At 41.1% G+C, this 15988-nt stretch overlaps 1 pseudogene; it reads right to left on the bottom strand.

Moving 5' to 3' along the window:
- Nucleotides 1-8762: 8762 nt before the first annotated feature.
- Nucleotides 8763-15988, bottom strand: part of LOC138818846 (tubulin beta-2 chain-like) — a 50987-nt pseudogene continuing 43761 nt past the window's right edge.

Below are 15988 nucleotides of genomic sequence, written 5' to 3'. Positions count from 1 at the left end.
TGGGGAATAATAGAGATGAGGAAGACTGAGGTCCCAGGCTAGTCTAGGCAAAGTGTTAACAAGAAGACCTTATCTCAAGAAATACTTCTGGCTAGGTGGTTCATGCCTGCAATCCCAGCTCTGAGGGAGGTGTATGGACTCAATGCCCCAAAATTACTTTAAATACTGAAAACAAGAAGGGGGCTGGTGGTTTGGTAGAGTGCATGCCTAGCATGTATAAGGCTTTGAGTCCAATCAAACAACAATACTATAAAAAAGCAAACAAATGTAAGATGTGCTCATTAGATGGATTCTAATACCTATGAAAGAAGCCATAAAAGTACGGCTTCTTTCCACTCTATAAGAAATATTTTGAATTTGGTGAAGTTATGAGAAGTGTGCAGCACAAGTTCTATGCAGCTGTACATTATCTATACAGCACTCTTAATCACCATGCCTGAGACTTGCTGGATTTCACTTAGACTTAAAATCAGTTATTGGCCTCTGGTAAGCAGACATTTATGTCAGACCCATAGAAAGAGCAGATAAGTTGATTGAGTCAATTGAGTTAAATGATAGAAATCTGGAAACAACCTGCTTAAACTGTATACAAAGGAAAACCACCAACACTAGAACTTAATATTTGGTTATTCCCAGTGCAAATTGAGATGTGTGCAGTTGTAGAGCTTTCCTGGCCTTTGCATGCTGGCTTTTCAGATACTAGTCAATGTGCATGCATAGAAAGCTTCATTGCTGTGTGCTCTGCCACAACACTAAGACCATTAGTGTTGTAGGATGATAGGGAAACTCCTCACAGAACACAACATAGCCATTGTTATCTTGCACGAATAAGAAAGCTGTCAAGCTGGGCACCAGTGGCCCATGACTGTGAACCTAGCTACTCAGGAGGCAGAGATCTAAGTATGGCAGTTAAAAACCAGGCTGGACAGGAAAGCCCTTGAGATACTTATCTCTAATAAACCACCAGAAAACTAGCAGTGGCACTATGGCTCAAGCGATAGAGAACTAGCCTTGAGCCGAAGAGCTAAGAGACAGTTCCTAGGCCTAGAGTTCAAGACCAATGACCAACAAAACAACAAAAAAAAGAAAGAAAGGAACAAAGAATAAAGAAAGAAAGAGAAAGAGAGAGGAAAGAAAGAAAAGAGAGAGAAAGAAAGAAAGAAAGAAAGAAGGAAAGAAAGAAAGAAAGAAAGGAAGGAAGGAAGGAAGGAAGGAAGGAAGGAAGGAAGGAAGGAAGGAAGGAAGGAAGGAAGGAAGGAAGGAAGGAAGGAAGGAAGGAAGGGAAAATTGAAAAACAGAAAGACACCTGTCAAGATGAGAGCTATGGCAAAGCTTCAGCCTCTGCAGATAAAGACATCCTGACCTGGGAGATGGCTCAAGGACAGAGGAATTGCTCTTAGTAAGAGAAAAATTTTCCACTGAGCACATACCACTACAATGCAGCAGATGCCCAGCACTTGCCTACTGCCCCAAGTCCGTGTGGCCAGAGTCATTAGCAGCCTAGCTGCCAAGTCCCCTCTGCTTCCCACCTCCTGGGAACATTGTGGACCAGCTCAGAAGGAGGTTTCAGAAGAGCATAAAGAGCCATGCAGCAAAGCAGTGGTGCAAAAGCACAAAGCACATGTCTCTCACCTCTGGGTTTACAGTTATTCTCAGATGATTTGTGGATAACAAGACTTGGGGGAAGCTTCCTGAAATTACTCTGTATCCATAGGCACTCTTTGTCTGCCTCACACTGAAAGGCAACAACTTGTCTAAAGGCTGGTCTCCTCTGTTGCCAATAAATTCCTTTTCCCAGTCATCACTCCTGTAACAAACATATGTATGTTGGCTGATAGCACATCCTTGAATAGAGATGTACCTGCCAAGGTTTTGAAATCACAGTGGTCTGTGAAGTCCTATCACCAGTTGTCTTCCACTATCATCTCAGAATTAGACCCAAAGCGGGTTGCAATTCCAGGACTTATCAACAAAACACTGTCCATATGAGAACCTTGTCAAAGTCTACTTAAAGATACCTTTTAGTTTAATTCTATGTCTGACAGAATAACCACCCCCTACTTTTTTGGTCTAGGATATGTACAGCTCTAAACTGGGAGACTTTTAGAGAATGAGATTAGAGAGAATGGGTCTTCTGGACAGGATCTGCTATAGGTATGACAAGGTGGAAGGAAAAAGGAAACAGCGTAAGGAAATATGATTAACAAGGCCGAAGTGGTCAAAAGAAATCTCTCCAATGCAAGAAGGTCCTTCTGACAAACCTGTTCTTGTTGGGCCATGGCCTGGTATGGTGGTGCCACTTTAGACTCTGGTCCCATTAGAGCAACATACATGTCAGGGCTTCTTCATTCCAGGGCCTAGGATGACTACGAGAAGTTCATTCCCTGTTCCTACCTCTGCTTTCTAAAAGGGTACATACATCAAGGGGCTCTCTTCTTTCCCGCTACAAACATTCTACCAGTGTTCCCTCATGACACAACTCTTCAGTGCTAATCTGGGTTTTTTTCCATGAGTCCTAATATTTTGTCTTCTGAGCCTAACATTTGTTTTTTGTTTTTGTTTTTTGTTGATATTTTATTTTTTTACATTTTATTTTTATTTTATGTTTTTTCTTGCTGCAAAAATTAATTTTATTTAAGGTGCAAATACTATACAGAGTTGTTACAATTACATAGGCAAGATAGTGAGTACATTACTTATCAAGCATTGTAGCCTCCTCCTTTGTTTACCCTTCCCATCCATTCCCATCCTCCGTGCCCCCCACCCAATCCCCCTCCCACAAGTTGTAAAGTTCGTTTTTGACATGACAAATTGTACTTCTCATTGTTACAATAGGTCAACCTGTATCCTTATTTGAATAACTTCTTTTTCCCCTGCCCCTCCACAAATTATACCGACATCAAATATAGTGAAAGCAGGGGTTATACTGTGGGGGAGGGACATACAAAGCAACAAAGAAATAATCTTATAATTGGGTAAGAAACAAATGCATGAAAGAAAAAAAAACATATAAAATACATATCTTAGGGTTCATTTTCCAAACATCTCCTTATCTGACCTTTTCTGCTTGACGCATATATATACTAGATATTGCAAATAAGGGAAATCATGGGACCTATGTTTCTTTGGGATTGGCTTACTTCACTTAATATAATTTTTTTGAGTCTTTCCATTTCCTAACAGATGAGGCAATGTCATTCTTTCTGATGGAGGCATAGAATTCCATTGAGTATATATACCACATTTTCTTGATACATTCATCTACTGAGGGGCATCTGGGTTGGTTCTAGATCTTAGCTATGGTAAATAATGCTGAAATAAACATAGTTATGCTGGTAGCTATAGTGTGGTCTTGTTTGTAAACATTTGGGTAAATGCCCAAAAGTGGGATTGCTGGGTCATAGGGGAGTTCTATGTGGTGTCTTTTGAGGAACCTCCATACTACTTTCCAAAGTGGTTGAACAACTTTACACTCCCACAAACAATGAAGTAAGGTTCCCTTCTGTCCACATCCCCTCTAGCAACTATTGTTATTAGAGTTCTTGATTTTTGCCATTCTAACTGGTGTGAGTTGGTATCTCAATGTTGTTTTGATGTGCATTTCTTTTTATGGCTAGGGAGGTTGAGCATTTCTTCCTGTGTCTATTGGCCATCCTTCTTTCTTCTTCAAAGAAGTTTTTCTTTAAGTCTTTAGTCCACTTATTTATTGGGAAGTTGTTTCTTTAAGGATTTGTTGTTGGGGGATTTAATTTTTTGAGTTCGAAGTATATTTTAGATTTGAGACCCTTGTCCGTTGTATGACTAGTGAAGATCTTCTCCCAATCCGTGGGCTTTCTATTGATCTTGCCAGCTATGTCATTTGCCCTGCAGAAGCTCTGCAACCTTATGCAATCCCATTTGTCCAACCTTTCTTTGATTTGTTGTGCTTCCGGGTCTCTATTCAGAAAATTTCGACCTGAGCCAAGGAGACCTAGGGTTTCTCCTATTCCATCCTGTAATGTTTTCAGTGTCTGCTTTGACTCCGAGGTCTTTGATCCATTTGGAATTGATTCTGTTACATGGTGATATATAAGTGTCTAGCTTTAGTTTTCTACAAGTAGTTAACCAGTTTTTCCAGCACCATTTACTGAAGAGGCTGTCTTTGTTCCATTCTATTTTTTTATCTCCCTTATCGAAGATTAGATGGCTATAGGTCTGTAGGTTCATTTCTGGGATTTCAATTCAATTCCTTTGGTCCTGAGGTCTGTTCTTGTGCTAGTAACAAGCTGTTTTGATTACTATGGCTTTATAGTAGAGTTTGAAATTTGGTATTGATATTCCTCCAGCAGTGTTCTTTCCGTTGAGGAGCGTTTTTCCTATTCGGGGTCTTTTATTGTTTCATATGAATTTTTGGATTGCCTCTTCTATTTCCTTGAAGAATTAGGTTGGAATGTTGATAAGTATCACATTGAATTTGTAGATAGCCTTGGGAAGTATTGCCATTTTCACGATGTTAATCTTTCCAATCCAGGAGCATGGGAGTTTTTCCCATTTTCTAAGTTCCGTTTTTATTTCATTTTTCGTTTTTGAAGTTTTCATCATAGAGGTCCTTCACTTCTTTGGTTAAGTTAATTCCTAGGTATTTTATTTTTTGTGGGGCTACTACAAATGGAGTTGCTTTCTTAATTTCAGCCACACTTTTCTAACATTTGTTACCTTTTCCTCCTTTTGGTGCTGGGGACTGAACAGAGAGTCTTGTGCATGCCAGGGATGTACTCTACCTTTGAGTTGCATCTTCACCCAGAGCTTTGTGTATCATACTAGTCAAGGACTCTATTAAGTATTTGATACAATTACCAAGGTACATGAGAATAAGGGAGATGCTGCACTTAGCATTTGGACAAAATAATCACCCTGTCTATAGGAGTCACCTCAATGTTGGCTTGTGTGGCAATGAGTGCAGACCTCTGGCTGGGAGGAAACAAAAGCCATGCCTGAGAAATATATGGTGATCTACTGATATAATTATCAAGAAGAGTTTTCTGAGGGGTGAGGCAAGAGTTATTAATTGTGAAACAAGAACTACTTCGTCAAGAGTGTAAACTAATAATCCAAAGCCACCAGAAAAGGCTCATAAATGAGTATTTAAGAGAAAACAAAAAAATATTCTTAGTCATTTGTTGTTGGGGGAATTAAATTTTTTGACTTCCAAGTATATTTTAGATATGAGACCCTTGTCCGTTTTATGGCTAGTAAAGATCTTCTCCCAATCTGTGGGCTTTCTATTGATCTTGCTAGCTATGCCGTTTGCCATGCAGAAGCTCTGCAACTTTATGCAATCCCATTTGTCCAATCTTTCTTTGATTGGTTGTGTTTCCTGGTCTCTACTCAGAAAATTCCGGGCAGCGCCAAGGAGACCTAGGGTTTCTCGTATTCCATCCTGTAATGTTTTCAGAGTGTGTGCTTTGACTTCGAGGTCTTTGATCCATTTGGAGTTGATTCTGGTGCAGGGTGATATATAAGGATATAGCTTTAGTTTTCTACATGTAGTTAACCAATTTTGCCAGCACCATTTACTGAAGAGGCTGTCTTTCTTCCATTCTATTGTATCAAATCCTCAAAGAAACAACTGCCCAATAAATAAGTGGGCTAAAGACTTAAAGACAAACTTCTCTGAAATAGAAAGAAGGATGGCCAATAGACACATGAAGAAATGCTCAACATCCCTAGCCATAAAAGAAATGCAAATCAAAACAACATTGAGATACCACCTCACAACAGTTAGAATGGCAAAAATCAAGAACTCTAACAACAGATGCTGGAGGGGATGTCGACAGAAGGGAACCTTACTTCATTGTTGGTGGGAATGTAAACTTGTTCAACCACTTTGGAAAGAAGTATGGAGGTTCCTCAAAAGACTTCACATAGACCTCCCCTATGACCCAGCAATCCCACTTTTGGGAATTTACCCAAATGTTTACAAACAAGACCACACTAAAGCTTCCAGCACAACTATCTTTATTGCAGCATTATTTACCATAGCTAAGATACTGAACCAACCCAGATGCCCTTCAGTAGATGAATGGATCAAGAAAATGTGGTATATATACACAATGGAATTCTATGCCTCCATCAAAAAGAATGACATTGCCCCCTTTGTTAGGAAATGGAATAACTTGGAAAAAAATATATTAAGTGAACTAAGCCAGGCACAAAGAAACACAGGTCCCATGGTTTCCCTTATTTGTAATATCTAGTATATGTATGAGTCAAGTGGAAAAAGTAAGATAATGTGATGTTAGGAAAATGAATCCTTAGATAGGTATCTTAATGTTTTTTTTTCTTTCATGCATGTGTTTCTAATGCATTTATAAGATTATTTCTTTGTTGCTTTGTATGTCCCTCCTCCACAGTATAACCCCTGCTTTCAATATATTTGATGTCAGTATAACTTGTGGAGGAGATGGGGAAAAACAAGTCCTTTAAGTATTCAGGTGGACCTGTTGCAACAATGAAAAGTACAAATTGTCATGTCAAATACGAGCTTTACAATGTCGGTGCGGGGGAGATGGGGAAGGATTGTGTGGGAGGGGAGGGGGGAGGCTGGTAAGGGAGGTGAAGGGTAAACAAAGGAGGAGGCTGCAATGCTTGGTAAGAAATATATTCATTATCTTGCCCATGTAATTGTAACCCCTCTGTACAGTATGTTCACAAATAAAATAAAATTTAAAAAATATTCTTAGTCACGGACTGGGAAAGTGGCTCAGTGGCAGAGTGCTTTCCTTGCACGCATGAGGTCCTGGGTTCGATTCCTCAACCCCACATAAGCAGAAAAAGCCGGAAGTGGTGCTGTGGCTCAAGTGGTAGAGCGCTAGCCTTGAGTTGAAGAGCTGAGGGACAGCACCCAGGCCCAGAGTTCAGGTCCCACGTCCAGCAAAAAAAAAAAAAAAAGAAAAAAAATATTCTTAGTCAAATACTGGTAGATATGCTAGGTGGGACCTCCATCACAGCTTGGCCTCAATCCTTAACCCACTGAGGAGTGAGAGTGCTTTGGCCAGACCTGCCTTCAGTTCTGACCCAGCAGCCTTATTGGGTTTGGGGATCATCCAACCTGATCAGTTCCAGTACTAGAGACCCAGGAATGTCAATTTGCTGGCCAACACCTACTCCCTAGGACTTCCACATTAGAAGCTCATTGCACTTTGATATGCCTTGGGGCAAGGACAGAAAACATCTTGCTTCTAGTCACAGATCACCCCCTGGGGAAGTTTACTTTCTAATGAGTGAGATCAGCTTGGCTTAAAGATCTGTACCCCACTCATCTCCACCCTACCAACCTCAGGCCTGGTAGAGGAAAGCTTAGGGAAATTACTATTTCCCAACTTTACTAGCAGCAAGGAACTTGCAACTCACCCAGTAGTATCTTTTCCTTAGAGCTTTCTAATAGTTGCTAAATTCCCATAGGTCCTGTTTCTGAATAAAAAGGGGCTTACAGGTTATTGGTGGCCATGCAGGAATGCCTGGCACAGACAACCTACCTGAAGCCTCACTGCAAGAAGAGTGAAAGATTCTGGCAAAAAGAACCCTTGACTGATGTGGCCTCCTGTGAAAACAGAAGTGTTCGACCTCTTCCTGGCCATTGTAGGTTCTAAGCAATTGAGATTTCCATCTTACTCATGTAAAGTAACCATACCCAATAGGCTAGCTCCATGCATCCCTTTTGTCCTTACAACTCCCCCTGGGCCTCAGATAGCTTTGAATGCTGGAAAAGTGAGTATGAGAATGGGTCATTGGGCCATGTCTCCCCTTCTCTCCTTCACTTGGAAGGACAGAATCAAGCAGTTCTTGATACACTATGGGGCTGGTCAGCTTTTCACTCCCTCAAAGAGCTAGACTCACTTCTGTCCTTAATGTTGCCAGATGCCTTGAGAAACTACCCTGGCAACCAAGATCTTGCACTCATCCTGTGAGTTCTGCTTCACTGTAAGCACAGGGATCGGGGTTCCTGCTACAGTTTCTGGAGAATGTGACTGCAATCCCTCTGATGGGGCATGAGACAAGAACCTATCATTGTGTGAAGGAGAAGTAGATGTGTAATGGCCAGTATTCATAACTGCCTTTTGTGGTTCCATTCCCAAAGAGGAATGTGTAATGACTGGCAGGTATAGCCAGTCCTGTGTCAGAATGAAGGAGGAAGAGGCCCTGCTACCTCAGTGCCCAGACAAGCCTTGAACGTCAATCCTGTCAGTACTCCAAACATCAAATTGGTACTAGGAAAATTGTAATATCTAGTTTCAGTTTTCTTTCTCTTCAAACTGCTTTTTTGCTACTGGCATGCTATTGAGAGATTGCTAACTTTAAAACTGGGCCAGGGAAAATAAAAAATATTGGCATTTGTCATACTCCTCTTCAAAATAGAAGAAATACCATGAATTTGAAACTCCTCTTGAGCACCAGTCCTATATTGCTAAGATTAAATCCTGCTGGCCACCTTTATATTTCAAATACATTGAAAGAATAAAAGGGATTCTTAAGAAGAATAAGGACTAAGAGTATAAAATGTATACTTCTTTATTTATATAAATAAGGCTTTCATATAATTATATTTAAAAGAAATCTGTATTTTTACATTTACCACCAGTGAGTTTCTGACAGGAAAGGCTGTGCATAATGATACACAGCAAGGATCCCACTCCAGGACAACAGGAGCTCAGGAAAGCACCATTAATTTGAGAAGTAGGCAGGCTCTGACACTCCTGTTGCACTGCTAGCAATGGGAAGTCTTAAACTAGTTCCTCCACCAAGTCTTCTTCAAATTCCCCCTGTTCATCAGCAGTGTCATCTTGGCACTGCTGGTACTCGGACACCAGGTCATTGATATTGCTCTCAGCTTCAGTGAACTCCATCTCATCTATGCCCTCACCTATGTACCAGTGCAAGAATGCATTGCACTGGAACATGCCACTGAACTGCTCTGAGATGCACTTGAAGGGATCCTAGATGGCTATGTTTTTGCCGATGAAGGTGGCCGACATCGTGAGTCCATGTGGGGGTGGGGTGGGGGGGAAGGGAAGGGGGGATGTCACACACAGCCGTCTTCACATTGTTGGGGATCCAGTCTCCAACGTAGCTGCTGTTCTTGTTCTGCACGTTGAGCATCTGTTCATCCACCTCTTCATGGACATTCAGCCTCGAAAGATGGCAGCCGCTGTCAGGTAGCAGCCATGGCGGAGATCACAGGTGACCATCAAGTTCTTAGGGTCAAATATCTGCTGGGTGAAGCTCGCGCACCGAGAGAGCATGGTACTGCTGGCTGGCACGGCTGGCCAGGGGCACAAAGCCAGGCATGAAGAAGTGCAGGCGGGAAAGAGCACCATATTCAAGGCCAGCTTGTGCAGGTCTGCATTCAGCTGGCCAGGGTAGCACAGGCAGATGGTAACCCCGCTGTTGGTGCCTGACACCAGGTGGTTCAGGTCGCCATAGTTGGGCGTGGGCAGCTTCAAGTTACAGAAGCAGATGTTGTACAGGGCCTTGTTGTCGATGCAGAAAGTTTTATCTGCATTTTCCACCAGCTGGTGGACAGAGAAGATCGCGTTGTAGGGTTCCAGCACTGTGTTTGACACCTTCGGGGAGGGCATGACACTGAAGGTGTTCATGGTGTGGTTTGGGTACCCCTCTTGAATATTGTTGAGAATCAGGGTGCCCATGCTTGACCCGGTGCCACCTCCCAAAGTGTGGGCCAGCTAGAAACCCTGTAGACAGTCATACCTTTCTGACTTCCGCCTCACCACATCCAGTACCGGCTCCACCAGCTCAGCTTCCTCTGTGTAGTAGCCCTTGGTCCAGTTATTGGTTGCCCCACTCTGGCCTATCAGACACAAGCCATGATGGGACACACACTCCAAGAATATTTACTGTGCCATTTGCATTTTGAAGACAACAGGACTCTTCTGAGCCAACCTTTGCTTTTAATTTAGATAACTTTGGTGAAATAAAGGAAATGTTTTCATTGTATCTGGGACCCTACAAATCACCCAGGTTCTAAAGAAATAAAGACAATGTGGAGGAAGATACATTTTAACCCAAATCAACTACTTGTAGAAATGAAGAACAGAGCCTGCCTCAATACTGGAAATGTAATTAGTTTCACAGGAGGGACAGGAGCACATTGTGATCATAGGAAAGCTAAGCTGCAAGCACTTGTCTGCACCTTGCTCACACATAGCTATGCTTTGATTTCTGGTGTCCTGAAGTAGTTCTCTGTTATTGCCGGGCCTTTGAAATGACCAGCAGTGCTGAAACCTTGTTGGAGGCTTTCCCTGATTGCTGATCTTTCCCTTCAGAGGCTTCTTTGTCATGGGGGGCTTGCAGAGTTGCACTGATCTGAGCTGTCTGAGTGGCCAGGGGCATGACTCCAGTGGACTGGAATAGGTGGGTTAGGTGAGGACAATATCTAGGTGTATAAAGGCTCAGCCCAGCACTGGAGTGCCTGGATGTTAGGACCCATAGACCATGATGACATACCAAATATGAAGTTGTCTGGCCTGAAGCTCTGGCCAAATGGTCCTGATCTCACTGAGTCTAAGGTTCCAGGCTCTAGGTCCACCATGATGGCCCGAGGAACATATTTTTTGCCTGTGGAGACAAGAGTTGACGTAGGCCTATAATTGACAAGAAACTTAGGGGCAGAGCTTATGATTCTGAGTGACTCTCAGCATTCATTACAGAAATTACAGCATTTGAGACATGGAAACAGAAAAGATTGGTTCAGCCATTGAGGGATTTTTTGAAGAGGAGATTAGCAGTGGTTCTCTCACTTCAGCCCTCCCTTCTTTTCAGGCCTCCTGGTCACTTCCGCCTTTTGCACACCATCCCATCCCTGCCAATCCTCCAGGGCTAGTCAGTCTTTACTGATGCAGTCAATATAAGCTAGCTTATGTGGATTCAGAACAGACAGAAGAAAGTAGAAATGCATTTGGAAGGTGGATGGAAAATGCCTCTCAACTGTGACTACCCTTTTTGCCCCTTGGCCAATGAGACAGTCATGAGACAATCAAATTGCTTCAGCTTTCTTGTCATCAAGAGGTGATTCAAACTTATCCATTCTCTTTCTTGACACTGTCTCTCAAATTACAGAGGAACAATATGGTAATCTTGCTTCACAAAAAAAAAATGGAAAAGACAACATTGAAGGAAAAGCTCATTGCTTCATGATGAGTGTTGGGCTGTTAAGAGCCAGTTGTCATTGTTGGAGTTTTTTAAAGTTACTCACCCATAAATCCTTACAGGTGTCTTCCTTGCCAAGGTAATTCAAGTCATTGATTGATATTAGCCTTTAAAACTTCCATGGAGATGTTGAATATTTTTGTGATTACCATCTTGTGAGATGAAATCCATTTCTGACTTAGTAAGGAATGGACATGAGAATTCTGATAATTCTCTTAGAACTTCAATTCTGAAGGAAGCTAAATAAATCTTGATAGGATAAGAACAAATATATGTGAACTAATCCTTCCTCTTCATCCCTTTTCCTTCCCTAGTACTGTTAATTGGGCCACTGGCTCCTCTTCTCCAGTTCCAAATGCCTCAGGCCTTAACCCATTCCTTCTCCACCTCCTCACATTTTTCTCGTCTCCATTCCTGCCAGTTTTCATCTTCAGGTTCACCTTTAATTCACCTGCTATTGTCTCTGCACATTCCAACACTGTAGATTCCACCAAATGTGGCTTGTCAAGGGAAATAATTATACACTATTTTCTTCTCATATACTTGTACTGTACTCTATAGTAAATCCACTGGCTACATAGCATGTACCTGTTATTAAGTATGATGTCATGTAGAGACACTTGAATGTGTGTGGCAGATTATTTGTAGGTTCTATACAAATACTATTTTATATAAAGAACTTGAGTGTGTGAAGATGTTGTTATTGGTGGGGGTCCTCGAGCCCATTCCATGAGGATACTGAGGGGTGATTGAATTTTAACTAATGGTGCTGTTTTCATACTTCTTTAAATGAACTTATGAACTTATTAAAAGACTATTTTTTCAGCCCTTTGTTTACGGATCAAATCTATAATCCTAGCTAATCAGGAGGCTGAGATCTGAGGATCATGGTTCAGTGTTGTCTCAGAAGGGAAGGAATGTACTTGGAACTCTTATTTCCAATTAACCACACACACGCACACACACACACACACACACACACACACACACACACACGCACCACAACACAACACAAAGCTAGAAGAGAAGCTATATCAATTGAGCCACTAGTAGACTTCCATGTGAACAGTGACCTGATGGAGCCTCACAGGTGTCTGCTGCACCAGACATCCATTAAAATGGCTAAAGGATGCAGATATCTCATACAAGCTGTGTGACATCTCTGATTGGGTCTGGGATGGATATGGCCACAGACTGTCCTATGACCTTGAGAGTCATATAGCTCTCTCCTACAGACAATTAAACCCTGTACAAAGCAAACCAGTAAGTACCTTCCCTTAGGACCCCTCCTGTCTAGCAAGACATTTGATATTCTCTTCTTCAATAAATCATTGCTGTTTTATTCTTCCCTCTGCATCCATGAACTCATTCTTTGAGATCATAGAGACAAAAGATGTGATTCAGTTATTAGGTTTTCAGTATCAACATGATGGCCTGCTTCAAAACAGAACTTTTTTTTTAATTGATTGTATTTTATTTTATTTGAGAACATACTGTACAGAGGGGCTAAAATTACATGGGCAGGATAATGCATACATTTCTTACCAAGCATTGCAGCCTCCTCCTTTGTTTACCCTTCACTTCCCTTCCCCGCCTCCCCCCTCCCTCCACCCAATTTTACCCCCCTCCCCCCACCCAATTATATCCCCCTCCCCCCCCCACACCGACATTGTAAAGCTGGTTTTGACATGACATTTTGTGCTTCTCATTGTTGCAACAGGTCCACCTGAATCCTTAAACGACTTGTTTGTCCCCATCTCCTCCACATGTTATACTGACATCAAATATAGTGAAAGCGGGGGTTACACTGTGGGGGAGGGACATACAAAGCAACAAAGAAATAATCTTATAAATGATTTAGAAACACATGCATGAAAGAAACGAAACATTAAAATACATATTTAAGGGTTCATTTTCCTAACATCACATTATCTGACCTTTTCCGCTTGACTCATACCTATACTAGATATTGCAAATAAGGGAAACCATGGGACCTATGCTTCTTTGGGCCTGGCTTACTTCACTTAATATAATTTTTTCCAAACCTTTCCATTTCCTAACAAATGGGGAAATGTCATTCTTTCTGATGGAGGCATAGAATTCCATTGTGTATATATACCACATTTTCTTGATCCATTCATCTACTGAGGGGCATCTGGGTTGGTTCCATGTCTTAGCTATGGTAAATAATGCTGCAATAAACATAGTTGTGCTGGTAGCTTTAGTGTGGTCTTGTTTGTAAACATTTGGGTAAATGCCCAAAAGTGGGATTGCTGGATCATAGGGGAGATCTATGTGAAGTCTTTTGAGGAACATCCATACTGCTTTCCAAAGTGGTTGAACAAGTTTACATTCCCACCAACAATGAAGTAAGGTTCCTTTCTGTCCACATCCCCTCCAGCATCTGTTGTTGTTAGAGTTCTTGATTTTTGCTGTTCTAACTGGAGTGAGATGATATCTCAATGTTGTTTTGATTTGCATTTCTTTTATGGCTAGGGATGTTGAACATTTCTTCATGTGTCTATTGGCCATCCTTCTTTCTTCTTCAGAGAAGCTTCTCTTTAAGTCTTTCGCCCACTTATTTATTGGGCAGTTGTTTCTTTGAGGATTTGTTGTTGGGTGGTTTAATTTTTTGAGTTCCAAGTATATTTTAGATATGAGACCCTTGTCCGTTGTATGGCTAGTAAAGATCTTCTCCCAATCCGTGGGCTTTCTATTGATCTTGCCAGCTATGTCATTTGCCCTGCAGAAGCTCTGCAACCTTATGCAATCCCATTTGTCCAACCTTTCTTTGATTTGTTGTGCTTCCGGGTCTCTATTCAGAAAATTTCGACCTGAGCCAAGGAGACCTAGGGTTTCTCCTATTCCATACTGTAATGTTTTCAGAATGTCTGCTTTGACTTCAAGGTCTTTGATCCATTTGGAGTTGATTCTGGTGCAGTGTGATATATAAGGATCTAGCTTTAGTTTTCTACATGTAGTTAACCAATTTTGCCAGCACCATTTACTGAAGAGGGTGTCTTTCTTCCATTCCATTGTTTTAGCTTCCTTATCGAAGATTAGATGGCTATAGGTCTGTAGGTTCATTTCTGGGTTTTCAATTCCATTCCATTGGTCCTGAGGTCTGTACTTATGCCAATACCAAGCTGTTTTGATTACTATGGCTTTATAGTAGAGTTTGAAATTTGGTATTGATATTCCTCCAGCAGTGTTCTTTCCATTGAGGAGCGTTTTTGCTATTCGGGGTATTTTATTGTTCCATATGAATTTTTGGATTGCCTCCTCTATTTCCTTGAAGAATGAGGGTGGAATTTTGATAGGTATCGCGTTGAATTTGTAGATAGCCTTGGGAAGTATTGCCATTTTCACGATGTTGATCTTGCCAATCCAGGAGCATGGGAGGTTTTGCCATTTTTTAAGTTCTGTGTTGATTTCCTTTTTCAAGATTTTAAAGTTTTCATCATAGAGGTCCTTCACTTCTTTGGTTAAGTTAATTCCTAGGTATTTTATTTTTTGTGGGGCTATTACAAATGGAGTTGCTTTCCTAATTTCAGCCACACTTTTCTCATTGTTGGCATATAGAAAAGCCATTGATTTTTGGGGGTTAATTTTATAACCTGCTACTTTGCCAAAGTTTTGAATCAGCTTGAGTAATTTGGGAGTGGAGTCTATGGGATTCTTTAAATACAAGATCATGTCATCTGCAAAGAGGGAGAGTTTTATTTCTTCTTTCCCTATTTGGATCCCCTTTATGTCTGCATCTTGTCTTATTGCTGTAGCTAGGCATTCTAATACTAGATTGAAGAGAAGTGGAGAGAGTGGACATCCTTGTCTTGTTCCTGAGTTAAGAGGAAATGGCTTTAGTTTTTCACCATTGAGTATAATGCTGGCTGTAGGTTTGTCATATACAGCCTTTATTGTATTGAGGAATGTTCCATGGATTCCTAACTTTTCCAGAACCTTCATCATAAAGGGGTGTTGGATCTTGTCAAATGCTTTTTCTGCATCTATTGAGATAACCATGTGGTTCTCATACTTGCTCCTATTGATGTGATGAATAATATTAATGGATTTGCGTATATTGAACCAGCTTTGCATCCCTGAAATGAATCCTGTTTGATCATGGTGTATGATTTTTTGGATGAATTGTTGAAGTCGATTGGCCAAAATTTTGTTGAGAAGTTTTGCATCAATATTCATCAAAGAAATGGGTCTATAGTTCTCTTTCTTTGATGAGTCCCTGCCTGGTTTTGGGATGAGGGTTATGATGGCTTCATAGAATGTGTTCGGTAGTGAGCTTTCTCTTTCAATTTCATTGAAGAGTTGGAGGAGTATTGGTGTGAGCTCTGCTTTGAAGGCCTTGTAAAATTCCGCTGTAAAACCATCTGGTCCTGGACTTTTCTTAGCTGGGAGGTCTCTTATTGCTGTTTCTATTCCAATGCTTGATATGGGCCTGTTAAGCTGGTTTAACTCATCTTGGTTTAGTTTTGGCATGTCAATATTTGCTAGGAAAAGGTCCATTTCTGTCAAGTTCTCAAACTTATTAGCATAAAGTTTTGAGAAGTATTCCCTTATAATGTTCTGAATCTTGGTTGTTTCCGTGGTGATGTTTCCATTCTCATCTCTGAGTTTATTAATTTGGGTGTGTTCTCTCCTTTTTCTGATAAGGTTTGCTAAGGGTCTGTCAATTTTGTTAAGTTTTTCGAAGAACCAACTCTTTGTTTTGTTGATTCTTTCTATAGTTTTTTTGGATTCTAATTCATTTAATTCTGATTTAATTTTG

This window comes from Dipodomys merriami, unplaced genomic scaffold (assembly GCF_024711535.1).
Source record: "Dipodomys merriami isolate MVZ:Mamm:240054 unplaced genomic scaffold, mDipMer1.0.p SCAF_781, whole genome shotgun sequence".
In the NCBI taxonomy this organism is placed as follows: domain Eukaryota; kingdom Metazoa; phylum Chordata; class Mammalia; order Rodentia; family Heteromyidae; genus Dipodomys; species Dipodomys merriami.
This window is presented reverse-complemented; position numbering and strand designations above follow the sequence as displayed.